The sequence below is a fragment of the Anabrus simplex genome, chromosome 1 (assembly GCF_040414725.1).
Source record: "Anabrus simplex isolate iqAnaSimp1 chromosome 1, ASM4041472v1, whole genome shotgun sequence".
Taxonomy (NCBI): domain Eukaryota; kingdom Metazoa; phylum Arthropoda; class Insecta; order Orthoptera; family Tettigoniidae; genus Anabrus; species Anabrus simplex.
This window is the reverse complement of record NC_090265.1, coordinates 960,547,034-960,562,015: the sequence shown is the minus strand read 5'-3', so window position 1 is coordinate 960,562,015 and position 14,982 is coordinate 960,547,034. Positions and strand designations below refer to the sequence as shown.

At 38.5% G+C, this 14,982-nt stretch overlaps 1 protein-coding gene across 1 annotated transcript in view; it reads right to left on the bottom strand.

Annotated features, from left to right (window-relative positions):
- CCT1 (chaperonin containing TCP1 subunit 1) overlaps nt 1–14,982 on the bottom strand; it is a 249,867-nt gene that overhangs the window by 165,814 nt on the left and 69,071 nt on the right. The gene's annotated exons all lie outside the window — the stretch shown is intronic.

Genomic DNA, 14,982 nt, shown 5'->3' with positions numbered 1-14,982 from the left:
TGCCTAACAGAAACTATGTTGCGTGCAATGGTATTCCTGATAAAGAGCCCTACCCCAGACTCTGCCCTTCCCTTTCTAACACCCGTCAAGTACACTTTATGATCTATCTCTTCCTTGTTATCTCCCCTTACCCGAATATCACTTACTCCTAGCACATCCAGATGCATCCTCTTTGCTGATTCAGCCAGTTCTACTTTCTTTCCTTCTTTCATAAGCCCCATTTTAATATTGATAGCTCCCCATCGAATTCCATTTCATTCGCTGAGTTGTTTCCAAGGAGTCCCTCGCCTGTCAAATGGGAGTGGGACTCCATTACTCCCATAGGTCCGAGGCTTGCTTAAAATGTTCTGAGCTCGGTAAATTCATGAAGCAGGATGCTTCCCTACACATTTAACGCATAAATGCATTTAAAATTGAAGCACGAATGATGTGAATATTAAAATTCAACAACGTCCCCAAAACCACAATCAATGTCGTGCATAATTTCATCTGGATTTTGTCAAGTTCAGTTTCACATGCTGTTGCATCACAACGGTTCAAACTTATATGCATATTATCACCAGGATCTTCCTATCATCACTACAGTACTACTATAATCAGAGCCTAGAAGTTCGAAATAACGCATTAATTCATCATTCTTGCCACAAACGAATGCGTGCTTCTGTTCATCAGCCATTCTTGCCAAACAATCTGGTTCGGACATCGTGAGTACTTTTACAAGCACCACTCAAATGAAATAGTTCTTAAATCATCCCTCAAGGTGCAGGCTCTCTCTTCTGTGGTAAACAGCCGTTAAGAACTACCAAGTAGTTGAACAGGTCTACTGACAGAAAGCAGCATATATCATTTTTGGCAGACAAATGAGCAAGCACTGCATACTAGTATGCTTACGGCTAGAGAACCCTTTATTGGGTCAGCGTACGGGTACACTTACGGACACAGTTGTCTTAATGACTGTGCAGACTGTTGTTTTGAGGTATTGGTGGCTGAACGGTAAGTCATATCACGAAAAGGATGGCACTATTGAACTTGGTCCTAAGACTGTCGTATCTCTATCCCTTATACGTTAGATTTGACTGTATTTCTCTATTGTACTAAATTTTGTACTTTTTACAGGTATATTTTTTAGTTTAACACACTCATAGTAAGGATAGAATCATCAAATTCAGCACGAACATTGACTCACCCAGTGGCCATATTTGAGCCAAATTCTATGTTTCTAGCTGTCACGTATCTGAAAAGTTTTTTTTTTTTTTTTTTTTTTCCCAATTGGCTTTATGTCGCACCGGCACAGATAGGTTTTATGGCGACGATGAGGTAGGAAAGTGCTAGAAGTGGGAAGGAAGCAACCTTGGTCTTAAGGTACAGCTCCAGCATTCGCCTGATGTGAAAATGGGAAACCACGGAAAAATATCTTCAGAGCTGCCGACAGTGGGGTTCGAACACACTATCTCCTGATGTATCTGAAAAGTAATATGGTGTGTGATAACTGTACCCTAATTTCGCCCTATTCATATGTTGAACTCAATCTAACCCATAAATCGAGGAGATAAAAGAAAATATCATAGGATCAACCATGTAGGTCTCTGAAAGGGGTGTATGATGGTGCAATCCATTTGTCAAGGTGACCCACCATTCAGCAGCTGTTAATCTGTAAATAAAGGTCTGCAATATTGTTAACATGCATATACTGTCGTATATCGATCTGTATATATTCACAACTTGTAGCGATCTAGAAAGGAGGTGTCTGCCATTATAATTAATACTTTACAAATCAACAGTGACCATCAGCAGGAGTGGGGTCTGCAATTGTAATCAATACTGCCCACATAGACTTAGACTAGCAGTAAGAATGGGGGCCTTCTCCAAACTCCTATGCAACTGGCATTAGTAAGGAGGGCCTATAATTGTAATGACTAATTCCCATCTCAATTTGACTGGCAGAAGGTAAGGGAGCATGCAATTTTTCTCAAAATTCCCCTACACGATTGTATCTGGCAGTAGGCAACGGTGCTCGCAATTATAAACAAATTTATCCATTTAAAATGTGATGCATTAGAAAAAGTAGCTTATAAAAGAAACTCACCAACTCGAGTGTGACTGGCAGGAAACTGAATTGCATTAGGAAAAGGGGCCTGTCATAACAATCCCAACTCAGTTTGGACTGGCAGTAGGGGAGGTGGCTGCCTTTATAATGAAAACTTCCCAACTTGATTGTGAATGGCAGTAGGCAAGTTATTAAATTAATGTCGTAATGGTCCACCTTTCAATACTGTAATATGCAATATTCTTAATTACATTAACTAGGGACTAGTTTCAGCTGGGGCTGGCCATCTTCAGCCTTAATGTAAAACATCTAATAACTAAACAAATGTACATGCACACAATTGACATAAAACAAATGAAACAAATATATACAAAATTACCTTAAAAACTGGGATGAAATTATGAGTAAATTTGAAAATAACTAGGTTCTAAATTCTTGCATCTTGAGTGTGCTCATCATAGACTCTTTCATGTACTAATATTCACAGAACTGTTAGTTCTAACACTGCTAATCACTACTAATTCAATTGTAAACAGTAACTGGTATATGTTGATCCCATAGTCAATCACCAAATCTACTTGAGTGGTGTTAGCCGTATGCAAGTCATTGGACACCGCTGCAAATAGCTACCAGCTGATGCAGAACTGCTAGAGGGTGTTTCCACATCAATCAACGCAATAAAATGAGATGCTCTCATGGTGCTTGCTAAATCATGCTGAAATGTAGTTGTACATTATCAGCACGGCACATGAAGATGTGGTTAAAACAGATACATTTTGTCTGGTATAAAATTTGCAATTCATTGCTGCGTCCATGAAGTTAACCTGAATAAATTAAATAAAATTAAAGAATTGAAGGAGAGTGTGTGTTAGTTAAATGGCATAGGTTATATGAGACTAACCTCTCAATACGGCATGTGGTGTGTGGCCTATTGTGTGCGCTTCAGACTAACTGTTGTGAGATTCGAAGTCTTACAGCGGCACCCATCACGGTCTTATTATAGCTTCGCCGGCCGCAATGGCCTCACTCAGAACCAAAGAGTGACCTTGAGCACTGTGACGTCAGAGATACGGCACCAGTCTATAATAAATCCATGACGGGTGCCACTGTAAGACTTGCCAGCGAGTTTCTAAGTCCCTTATCAGTGCTACTGCATGGGTGCTGTAGTATAAAAGAGCGGACAACCTACTGCTTGCACATTCCGAGCGGAGCTATGCCATGGTACAGACGTGCGAGATTTCATATGTAAAGGTCGCCTCGACCTATTGTAAAGATGAGTGTAATCCATATCGATAGTTACGCTAATGGAGATGGCTATCATGAATTTGAGATACATAAACCAGATGAATCTGGAGTATTACTAGATTGGAGGATGAACGTGTGTGTTTACAACTTACGTGACAAAGGCGAAGCATGTTTGAATGTTTACTGTATATGTGTATTTCGGGATGCTCTTCCTCAAAATGAGCACTTATCTGATACTGATGATCAAATTATTGGTACTAACCTGCTTACTGCTTATGAATCACAGGAAACAATGACTGCTGCTAATAAATTATCTTGGTGTTCTAAAAGAAAAGCTAAATTATGGAGGGGCAAATACTCTGTGTCATAATTAAATCTGAAGAGAGTGCAATAAAATTAAATTTATTTGGTAATGGAACACTATACTTTAAAGTTTAACCCTTTCTGATTCCTATCCTTTACTGTGCAACCAGGCTTGCCTGAGAGGTCCAATAGCCCTTTTATGGGCACCACAAGAGCAGTGGCATTGGTGGATGATGGACGCAGCATTCGTTATGGGGCAAATGCCATCGGTGCATCATATGAACTGCAAATTTTATACCAGACACAAGGTATGTTTTAACCACATCTTCATATGCCATCCTGACAATGTCCAACTACATTTCAGCATGATTTAGCAAGCACCACGAGAGCATCTCATTTTATTACGTTGATTGATGTGGAAACACCATCTAGCAGTTCTGCGTCAGCTGGTGGTTATTTACAGTGGCGCCCAATGACTTGCATAAGGCTAACACTACTCAAGTAGATTTGGTGATTGACTACAAGATCAACATTTACCAGTTCCCGTTTACAATTGACTTAGTAATGATTAGCAGTGTTAGAACAAACAGTTCTGTGAATATTAGTACATGAAAGTCTCGATGATGAGCATACTCAAGATGCAAGAATTTAGAACCTAGTTATTTTCAAATTTACTCATAATTTCATCCCAGTTTTTAATGTCAATTTGTATATATTTGTTTCATTTGTTTTATGTCAATTGTGTGCATGTACATTTGTTTAGTTATTAGATGTTTTACATTAAGGCTGAAGATGGCCAGCCCCAGCTGAAACTAGTCCCTAGTTAATGTAATTTAGAATATTGCATATTATAGTATTGAAAGGTGGACCATTATGACATTAATTTAAAAATTATATTGTGATTACAATTCAACACAGATCAGAACAACAAAGTTTATATCCTATGAGAAGGCAAGTTAGCCAGCCTTATCAGAACTCTGCAACTCACTCTTTCCATTGGACAGAACAATGCTGTTTCTCAGATAACTCGAGGAGACACGCAATATTCAGTGCATGTACAGTAATTTACTTCAATATCCGTATACTATATAGAATACCACAGCAGAGCAAGAATGCATTTGCTAGTCATAAATAAACTTATGGAGCCACTTTTCACTACTACGTGCTAGACACTCAATTTTATAGCATCGACTGGCTATAACACCTAGAGTGTTAAGATACTAGGGTGGTAATTATTGATGGATAATCAGTGTGATAATATCTGTCACAGATGAACTTTTCCTTCAACTTCTCCTCCACATGTGACGCGTTAAGATGCCTCTTAGCCCAGAAGGCAAGAGCAGTGGCGTTGGTGGATGATGGACGAAGCATTCGTTATGGGGCTAATGCCTTCGGAGCATCACATGGAAGCGTCTAGCATTTTCTAATATGATTTCTTGAACTCTGTATATACCAGAGAACACATGGATCAGGCCGTGGGAATTCTACATCTGCTAGGTAGGATAGGATTCTGGTGATCCAAGTCTTCAGTGAATACCAAACTACCGGCTTCCAAGCCATAAATAGCCCCGAGGAAGTCACTGTGACTGCGAGGACTGTCATATGAAGACTCCGAGAAGCCACTTTGACCTCAAGAAGACCTGCAACTCGTTCACAGCTTAGCCCCCCAGCACACAGCAGCTTGATTACAGTTCAAACGTCAACATCGGAATCAAACTGTGGAGCGGTGGTTAACAATACTGTTCACAGACGAGTCACGATTATGCTTCTGGTCACCTAATGGTAGAATGTGCGGAGAAGACATGGGGAGGAAAATTCACCATTTGGGGGTGGCTCCAACATGGTATTGCCAGTGTCAGCTTTGAGGCCCGGATATAAATTAATTTTAACGATGGAGGTGGAAGCAGCAACTGAGGTATACGGGAAAAAAAAAAAGCAAAGGTTAAGGGAAAGAAGACAAGGGGGTGGACAGACAAAATAAAAAAGTAAAGAAAGGAACAATGTGAAGAAAGAAATGGATAAGGAAAAGGAAAAAACATATCAGAGGGATGAGAATAAGATAGAAAGGTTACATGTGGAATACAAAAAATTGAAACAACAAGTGAAGAGGAGAATCAAGGAAGAAAAGGAGAAATGTTGGGGAGAATTTACCAACAAAATTGAGCAAGAGCATTAGAGAGAGAAGATGGATCCATAGAACATGACGAAAAGTGTCTTCAGAAGGTGATGGCAAAGTATTTTGAAAAACTTGTTGAGGATGACTGCTCGGATGAAGGAGATAAGAAAATGGAAATCACAGATGGAGAAATTTTTTTTTTTTTTTTTTTGCTAGGGGCTTTACGTCGCACCGACACAGATAGGTCTTATGGCGACGATGGGATGGGAAAGGCCTAGGAGTTGGAAGGAAGCGGCCGTGGCCTTAATTAAGGTACAGCCCCAGCATTTGCCTGGTGTGAAAATGGGAAACCACGGAAAACCATCTTCAGGGCTGCCGATAGTGGGATTCGAACCTACTATCTCCCGGATGCAAGCTCACAGCCGCGCGCCTCTACGCGCACGGCCAACTCGCCCGGTAGATGGAGAAAAAGAAGAGAACCCAGTAACATGGTTGGAACTTAAAAGGGCAATGAAAGCAATAACCAAAGGTAAAACAGGCAGAAAAGACTAATTCAATGCTGATATTAGGCAGCAGAAAGCATTGGACTAACAGTTGCTATACTGAATCCACAATGCCATATGGAAGGATCAAAGGATACCTGAAGATTGGCAACAAGAAAGCATTGTACCATTGTTCAAAAAAGGAAATAGGAAGAAATATGAAAATTATAGAGGTATAACTATTATCACATGGGCTAAAATAATGGAGAAAGCCATAGACAAAAGACTGAGGGATGTAATAGAAACACAGAGGAAGAACATTATGCCTTTAGAGCAAATAGATCAACAATAGACTTGATACTTACAGTGCGAACGATAATGAAAAAACATCTGGAAAGGAACAAGAAAATCATTCGTATTTTTGGATTTCGAAAAAGCTTATGATACAGTTAAGAGAAAACATGTATGGGAATGCCTACTGAAAAGGAATGTACCAAAATCATTAATTAGCAAGATAAAAATGTTGTATCATGAGACTAAAAGCAGTGTACAAGTGGGGAGTGGTGACAGAACCATTTACTTAAAAAAAAAAAAAAAAAGTCTATCAAGGAAGTGCACTGTCGCCATTATTGTTTTTTTTTTTTTTTTTTTTGCTAGGGGCTTTACATCGCGCCGACACAGATAGGTCTTATGGCGACGATGGGATAGGAAAGGTCTAGGAGTTGGAAGGAAGTGGCCGTGGCCTTAATTAAGGTACCTGGTGTGAAAATGGGAAACAACGGAAAACCATTTTCAGGGCTGCCGATAGTGGGATTCAAACCTACTATCTCCCGGATGCAAGCTCACAGCCGCGCGCCTCTACGCGCACGGCCAACTCGCCTGGTATTATTGTTTATTATATTGATGGATGAAATCATAAAACGTGCAAAACAGAGTATCAGCAGTGATGAAGTGAATGCTTTGGTATTAGTAGATGTGATTTGGGGAAAGGGAGAAAAGGAAGTACAAAGGAGACTGGACATTTGGAATGAATGAAAATCTGAAGGAGTTTGGAATGGTAATTAGTAAAAGGAAAACTGTAGTCATGCACTGTGGAAAATAAAGAAAGAGAAGCGAAGTGAACATAGAACGGTTACAGAATGTAGAACAGTTTACATACTGTATCTGGGTAGTATATTAACGGAAGAAATGAAATCAACCCTGAAATTAATAACAAAGTAAAGCTACATTCCATCATCAAGTCAGAGAGCTTTTATAGGATAACAAAGTACCCATGGGAAAGAAATTAACATTATATAAACAGTATTTCATACCAATTGTAACATACGGACTAGAAACACTGGTTATTAATAAGAGACAAGATAGTAAGATCCAAGCAGTAGAAATGATATTTTTAAGAACATCTGTTAAAAAGACAAGAAAAGACAGAATCCAAAATACTAAAATCAGAGAAGAGCTAAATATAGCACCATTTTACAGAAAGCAAGACTGAGATGGTTCAGATATGTAAAAAGCATGGGAAAGGAATGGGTAGCAAGAAGGGAAATGGACCAGTTGGAAGACTGAGAAGAAGGTGGATGGATCAGATTTGGAAGGACATTTGAGAAGCTGGATTGGATGTGGCAGGAGTATTGGAGCAGCAAAAGAGGAAGGAAAGAAAGGAGTGGAGGAAGCTTGTTATCCACATCCAGCAAATGGAGTGGGGCATTGATGATGACTAATGATGAGGTGCTCTGAAAGCACACTGTCACATCGTAGAGGTGGTATAGCCTGTAATCCTTATGCTACCTCAGTTTGTGAAAATTCCACCCCGATGAACGATAACACACGCCCCCATGTCACTCGCCGCCTGACTGAATATCTACATGATGTGAGGATACGAACCCTCGACTGGCCAGCTTGCAGTCCAGACCTCAATCGCCAGAGGTGATAACACCCGATACTAAGGCAAGATAAGTGTAGTGTGCCATCAAGAAAACATTCAGTGGTATGCCCAGTGTAATGCAATGTTAATTTAAGGTAATGACATTTTCATAAACTACAGCATCTAAGAACTCTTTGGATTAACTACAGGGGAAAAAAAAAAAAAAACTTCATGAATAATCACTATGAAGTTAACTTCATTCTATAATATGTTGTAGGAATGGCAAAACAATAAGGCTTAAGATAAACACAGTTTTTTTTTTGTTCAGTTAAAGTGATCCACTTTTCTTTGTCTGCCGGTAAATTTCTTTGTATAACTACTGTGAAATTCATACTTAATCTTAACCCGTTTAGTACCAGTCGCTTATAGGTGGTCTATGCAAAGAATACCAGGCTTTTTTTTTTTTCAAAAGAAATTGCAATGTTTCAGTAAAATCATTATAACTTGATTATTATTGAAGATATGCCTTCGAAATTTTTACTTATCATAGAAAAGGAGTTGCCTTACACGTTTTTAAATTCACAAGCTATGTTATATTAACGCTATAAAATATAAAAAAAATAATAGTTTAATACTTATCAAAATGAAAATTGAAAAGTCAAAATTTAGATAAAGAAACACAAATCGAAATTAAAATTATGCACTGAAAAATATTATTGTCTGCAAATACATGCTCTTGGTTCACTATTTGCAAAATTTCAATATCCTAGGCACGAAAGTTTGTAATTTTAAAAATATTTTATTTCACTATACAAATGTACACATTTCATGCTGGTTCACTTTTAACACTTGTGATACCCTACGCAGATGCCATGAAGACCCTTCGTACACGTGGAACAGGCAATTCGTGATCTTTTTACTGGCCCTCCATCTTTTTTGCTGCACACAACGCATCTTTTCAATAACCTGCCATCTAATTTCACCAATAGTTCACCTTCCCTAGGTGGATTTAGCTTGGGTAAGGGATTGTTTATTAGAGTTTTCTCTTGGATCAATTCCTTTTCTATTGATTCTATTATGGAGGAAGTGAACTTGAGCCGCCTCATAACTTTACTAGGATTCTGTTTATAAATCAAGTAAGAATTCAGCACCATTCATGCAAAGATACAAAATACCACCTTCTTCCAATATTTTAGTGTTCGGCGCTCATCAAAGTATGTGTACAGCAACATGTCAGATGCGTAAACTCCCCCCATTGATTTGTTATATTCAAGAACTACAGCTGACTTTCTTACTTCAACCTGCTGTCCCCAATGCCTTTTGACTGTTTTAGTGTGTGCTGTGCAGGATGTAGACTGGAAGCACTGGATTTTTTTGTGATTTTTTTTTTCCCGGTACCCAGCAACAAAAATCGCATTACTCCGAAAATATTTCTCTTGTCCTACACCAAACTTTCCTTTCAGTCCCTGCGGAATATCTTTTCTGTTGCGTCTGAGGGTGCCTGATAGGTAAGTACCATTTTCAAATAAGTACTTGGCCAAAGGAATGATGGTAAAAAAACTGTCAGTGAAAACGTGATAGCCTTTGTTCAAATAGTTTCCCATAGTCAGTAATGTATGAACTACTACATGTCCCAAGCCAAACTTCTTATTCTTCTCTTTGTCTACATCACTCTTTGCCCCTCTGTAGCAATAAAACCCCAGGCAGTATTTGATGACAGTCACAAATCATCCAAAACTTGATGCCCCACCTATGATGCTTCTTATTTGGGAGGTACTGCATCAGAGATGAATGGCATTTAGTGCCCACTAACGATTTATCTACACTTCATTGCTGATGAGGTGTGTAATGAAACCAGAACAGTCTATTGGCATGGTCAACTATTGGCTGAAATCTTGCACATGGATCATATTTAGGGTAACCAGGTAGAAAGATGGTACTATTGTCAATAAGGTGGGATAATTTCAGAATTAACTGAAATCTATTGCGGGAAAACATGGTACCGAACCAAGGAATCTGTCTTGAATTAGTCGACCAGTATGAAAGTATAGTTGGCCTTCTTGTAATACCCATTTCCAAATACTGCCACAAACGCTTTTATTTCTGTGACAGTAACAGGTCTCCATTATCGAGCTGTTGAATGGGGCGACAGTGGCTTTAAAGAAGAGAGGAACTGATTTGCGTACCTGTTTGTTTCCTTCACAATTAAATTCAAAATATATACTGTAAAGAACAGGTCAAAATACTGCACAGGCTCTGCATCAGCAGGAGGCACAAGTTTAGGACCGGGTGTTTCGCGATACAGCGGGGAGGGCTCGAACCGAGTGTCATTTCCAACTGAAACTTCACTGAACACTGTATTATGCATATAGGCATTGCTGTTATTACTGCCTGCATCACGGCCTACATTTACGTCACTTTCCGAATCAGCATCATTGTCACTTTTGCTAATGACAATACCACGAGGTTTATTGTAACTCAATATAATCGTCATCGGCACAGACTGTTAATGTATTCAGCTAAATCGTTATCGTTCTGGAAAACACCGCAACCCGACAGAGGCCATTTTCCCACTCACAAACTTTTACGATGTACAGAATATAGGTCGATTTGAAAAAATCATATCTCCATAAATACAGCGATTACATGTAACCAATCTCATGATTAGACCTGTATTGAATTTGCTATAATATGCTTACAATATTGTGATTTTTTATATCCCATCTTTTCAATACAATTGGTTTTATGTTGTTAGATCATAATGCTACAACACTGTTTTATAGGGACATGTTTCACTTGAATTTCAAGCATCCTCAGCCTATATAATCATCTCAAGGTTAAGACCTGTCTTATTTGATTAGTTTTGACAAATTTGTGCTTAATTATAATTCTAACAATAAAGTAATAAAATATATAAACATAGGAATTTATGAACATATTAATAGTTTAAAAATATGAATGACTATACTAAAATTGGAATAACCATTAATTCTAAAGATATTGACATCCAAAACACAGTGTCTTCAAATGTTGAAAATTTGGCTAAAATTGTTTTCTCAAAGTTCTTGTTTATTAAAATCAATTGTAAATTGACTTCTATGTTAAAACTTGAGTCGTAATTATAGTTAAAACTTATTGGTGTCTTGAGATGATTAGATAGGCTGAGGATGCTTGAAATTCAAGCGAAACACGTCCCTATAAAACAGTGTTGCAGCATTATGATCTAACAACAAAAAACCAATTGTATTGAAAAGGTGGGACATAAAAAATCACAATATTGTAAGCATATTAATACAGCGATTGGCGCAATAGTTGTGGTAAGATTTAGAAACTACAGGTTCCAAAGAATCTAGATCACCTGTATTGTGCTGCTATCTGTCCAAAAAACGAGAACTACAAGCGAATATAAAACTGCTTGCGTAAGAGAGTGCTATTGTGTTCCCGGCAATTTTCGCTCGCTTGCCGAAGAATGGTTTTGTGCTCTCTGGTATTCTAAGAGTTAAATCAAATAATTTACTTTTTTGTCACTTTTAAGATCAGTTAGGTATAAATGATTAGTACATTTAGTTATTAATGACTTACTCAATAGTTACTTATTTTATATTAGTAATTAATATTAAAACTTGAAGTTATTTAGTAGGCAAGACAATATTCATGTCTATATAAATGTTTCAATAATTTCAGTTAATATGTAATTTTAATGTAGATATGTACTATACATACATAGTCAAGAACAAATTTGTAAATAGTGCATTAAACTGGTTAGATGTAAGAAGGCCACCTCGCATTAATCTTGCCAGGATAAATCATTAACTCTCATTGTCTTAGACTACCTTGGCTTCTCTAAGTGTTCTAAAAGCTTAGGCATAGAAACAAGAAATATGTCATTCGAACTAATTAATTCAAAGAAAAATTGTCAGGAACATATACTTTCAAACCTGCTTTCCCATTAAATTGCAGTTTGTCGAGGATATGAACAGAATCTACAAATTTGGGGAATTTACGATAGTGTGAAGTCCCTTCACCACCACCAGTTACTGGTAAAACAATATCGAGAATACCACTCTCGTCTTCACCACAACTGATATTTTCATTGCCACTAGGTTCACTTGAACTCTCACTTTCACTACATAAATCATTATCAAGGCACAATTCTTTTTCAACATCATCATTTAGCAAAGAACATGAAACAGAACGCGATGAAGCCACAGTGTAAAACAACGGGTAGTGTCATTCTATTTTGTCTAGCTCGGCAATGGAAGGAGAGCAGCGCTATTGCAAAGAGAATATCTTCATGATGATTCCAACAGGGCACAGCAGATGGCATTTGTGTTCATTGTCATCTATAATCAAAGCAACTGAGGCAAAGCTACACAAGCCCAAGTATGTATTCGGGCTGACACCGTGTGGCAGTAATAGGAGCCTGAGTACATTCTTGGGCAGACAGTGAAGGAGTCAATCAATCAATCAATCAATCAATCAATCAATCAATCAATCAATCAATCCATCCCTTTTGGATTAACTGAACATAAGTGACTGTCGAACTCATCACTGCCTCCTGAATACTGCTATGAATTACTTCAGAGGGAAATAATAAGAGAGAAAAACAAGCGTCAAAGAACCGCGGTTTCAGAAACAAGGATTAGCAACGGTACACAAATTACATGACCATACCACGGTATGAGTTTTACCATGGATTCGTAATGCCAGATATTTACTGAGACTGGTGACACCTGGGCACTAATAAGTGCCCTATTAAGCTTTCATACTTCATAGAACATCATAATTATGTCATCAATAAACAAAATCATTATGTCATTCAGAGTACAAACTTTGCATTATTCCTTGCAGGATAATCCCGACCGCCAGATTGTACCTGAAGATTTAACTGTTAATAAAATGCACACTCCTCTGCATGAATTAAATAATTGTACTAAGATTATTTTTTTAAATGGAACCACACTGTTTTCTACACACAGCCTTAAACATACGAAATTTTAAATTCAGTATCATGATTAGAGTAGAAGTCCGTTATAGCGAGAATTCATAACGGCGAAAAATTTACTCGCTATAGCGGATTGTCATTATATCAGATTTTTTGTAAAAATCGGGAAAACCCCCAATCGTATTAAAATGAGTATGAAATAGCAATCAGTTTGTTAAAAACTTGCGTTTTCGCGGATAATATCCACAATACGGCTTACTTGTTTGTTGTTTTTCGAAATCCGATACTACGTGAAAGCGTGTGTTTAATTTCATCGGAAAAAATATATTACCGTATTTCTCTGAATCCAAACCAACCCCCACTTTTTCCTTCAAAAATGTTTAATGAGGCTTAAAAAGTGCTTTGTAAAATCATATGGTTGTCTTTCTTATAGAGTACGCATTTTTAGACTATTTGTAGACGTTGAACATTGGCTTTAGTTATGCCCTATTTTTGCGGCTGTACAATTATGCTTTATTTTAGCAGGTTTAATAACCATTAACTTAAAATTGGCATCATAAGATCGAAGGGATCTCGCTGAAAATTTGCCGGCAAATACACATTCCACGCGCCTCTACACTACGACGATCCATCAGGAAAATATTCTTGCTTACTATAAAACTTACTTTCACTCAGCGTCAGATATAACTGGCTGCCGCCACATGCACGTCTTGCTTGCCGGATTCGGCCAACTTCAGCGGATAGCGATGTATAGGTCGTAATCGCGGACTTTGAAAGTCAACGAACGAGTTTATTGCGCCGCGGTATGGCAATTCCGCCCTTGCATTTTTGTGCACATACCTCAAAATTTCACCTTCGGCTTCTTTAAAGCGTCTTTGTTGCGGGCCACTGAATGCATTTTTTGTGCAGTACGCATTTTTAAGCTATCTGTCTTAACGGTAACTCCGAATATTGACTTTAGTTAGGCATATGCCGTATTTTCTTGTGGCTGCACATTTCTTATACATTTCCGAGTGTTTAATAGCCATTAACTTAAAGTTGGCATCAATATCGACGAGAACCCGTTGAAAATTTGCCGGCAATACCTGTTCCACGTATCTTTACAATACGACGATCCATCACGAAAATATTCCTGCTGTCCATAAAACTTAATTTTACTAAGCGCCAGGTACAGCAGACGCGATATAATTCTGGTACTGAGTAGCCGTGGCCTTTCTAAGAATTCGAAGGCTCGCATGTTTTGATGCCATTCTGCAAATTTAAGAAACGGTTTTGTAGAGGATAATAGAATGTCATTCTCTCTTCACTATTTCCCGAGATCCAGTGACGTTACACACAGGCATTGTACAACCGGTCGCCGCGGCTAGCAATACATGATAAAGAGGCGGTCGTTTATTGTCATCAAGTTTTGTCTGCGCACGCGGCGTGGCGAAAAGAAACAGCGTGGTTACTGCGGTAATTGCCAGTGGTGTTCATTACTATCAGGGCACGAATGCAAAACGATCCTTGATTTTTCACATGAGATTCTAAAAAAAAAAAGTCATCTCGGATTCGGAGAAATACGGTACCACTCCAGAGGCTTCTGTGGCAAACATTTCAGTTTTCTTCAAACGGCTTCACCTAACCTAACCGTATATGTACCTATCATGAAAACCTATTTGAAACGCATGTAGAGAAATGATAATCTCCTCGTTAAAAATTGACATACCGGGCGAGTTGGCCGTGCGGTTAGGAGCGCGCAGCTGTGAGCTTGCATCCAGGAGATAGTGGGTTCGAATTCCACTGTCGGCAGCCCTGAAGATGGTTTTCAGTGGTTTCTCATTTTCATACCAGGCAAATGCTGGAGCTGTACCTTAAGGCCACAGCCGCTTCCTTCGCATTCCTAGGCCTTTCCTATACCATCGTCGCCGTAAGACCTATCTCTGCCGGTGCGACGTAAAGAAAATAGCAAAAAAAATTGACATGGGAATAGCTTTCTGA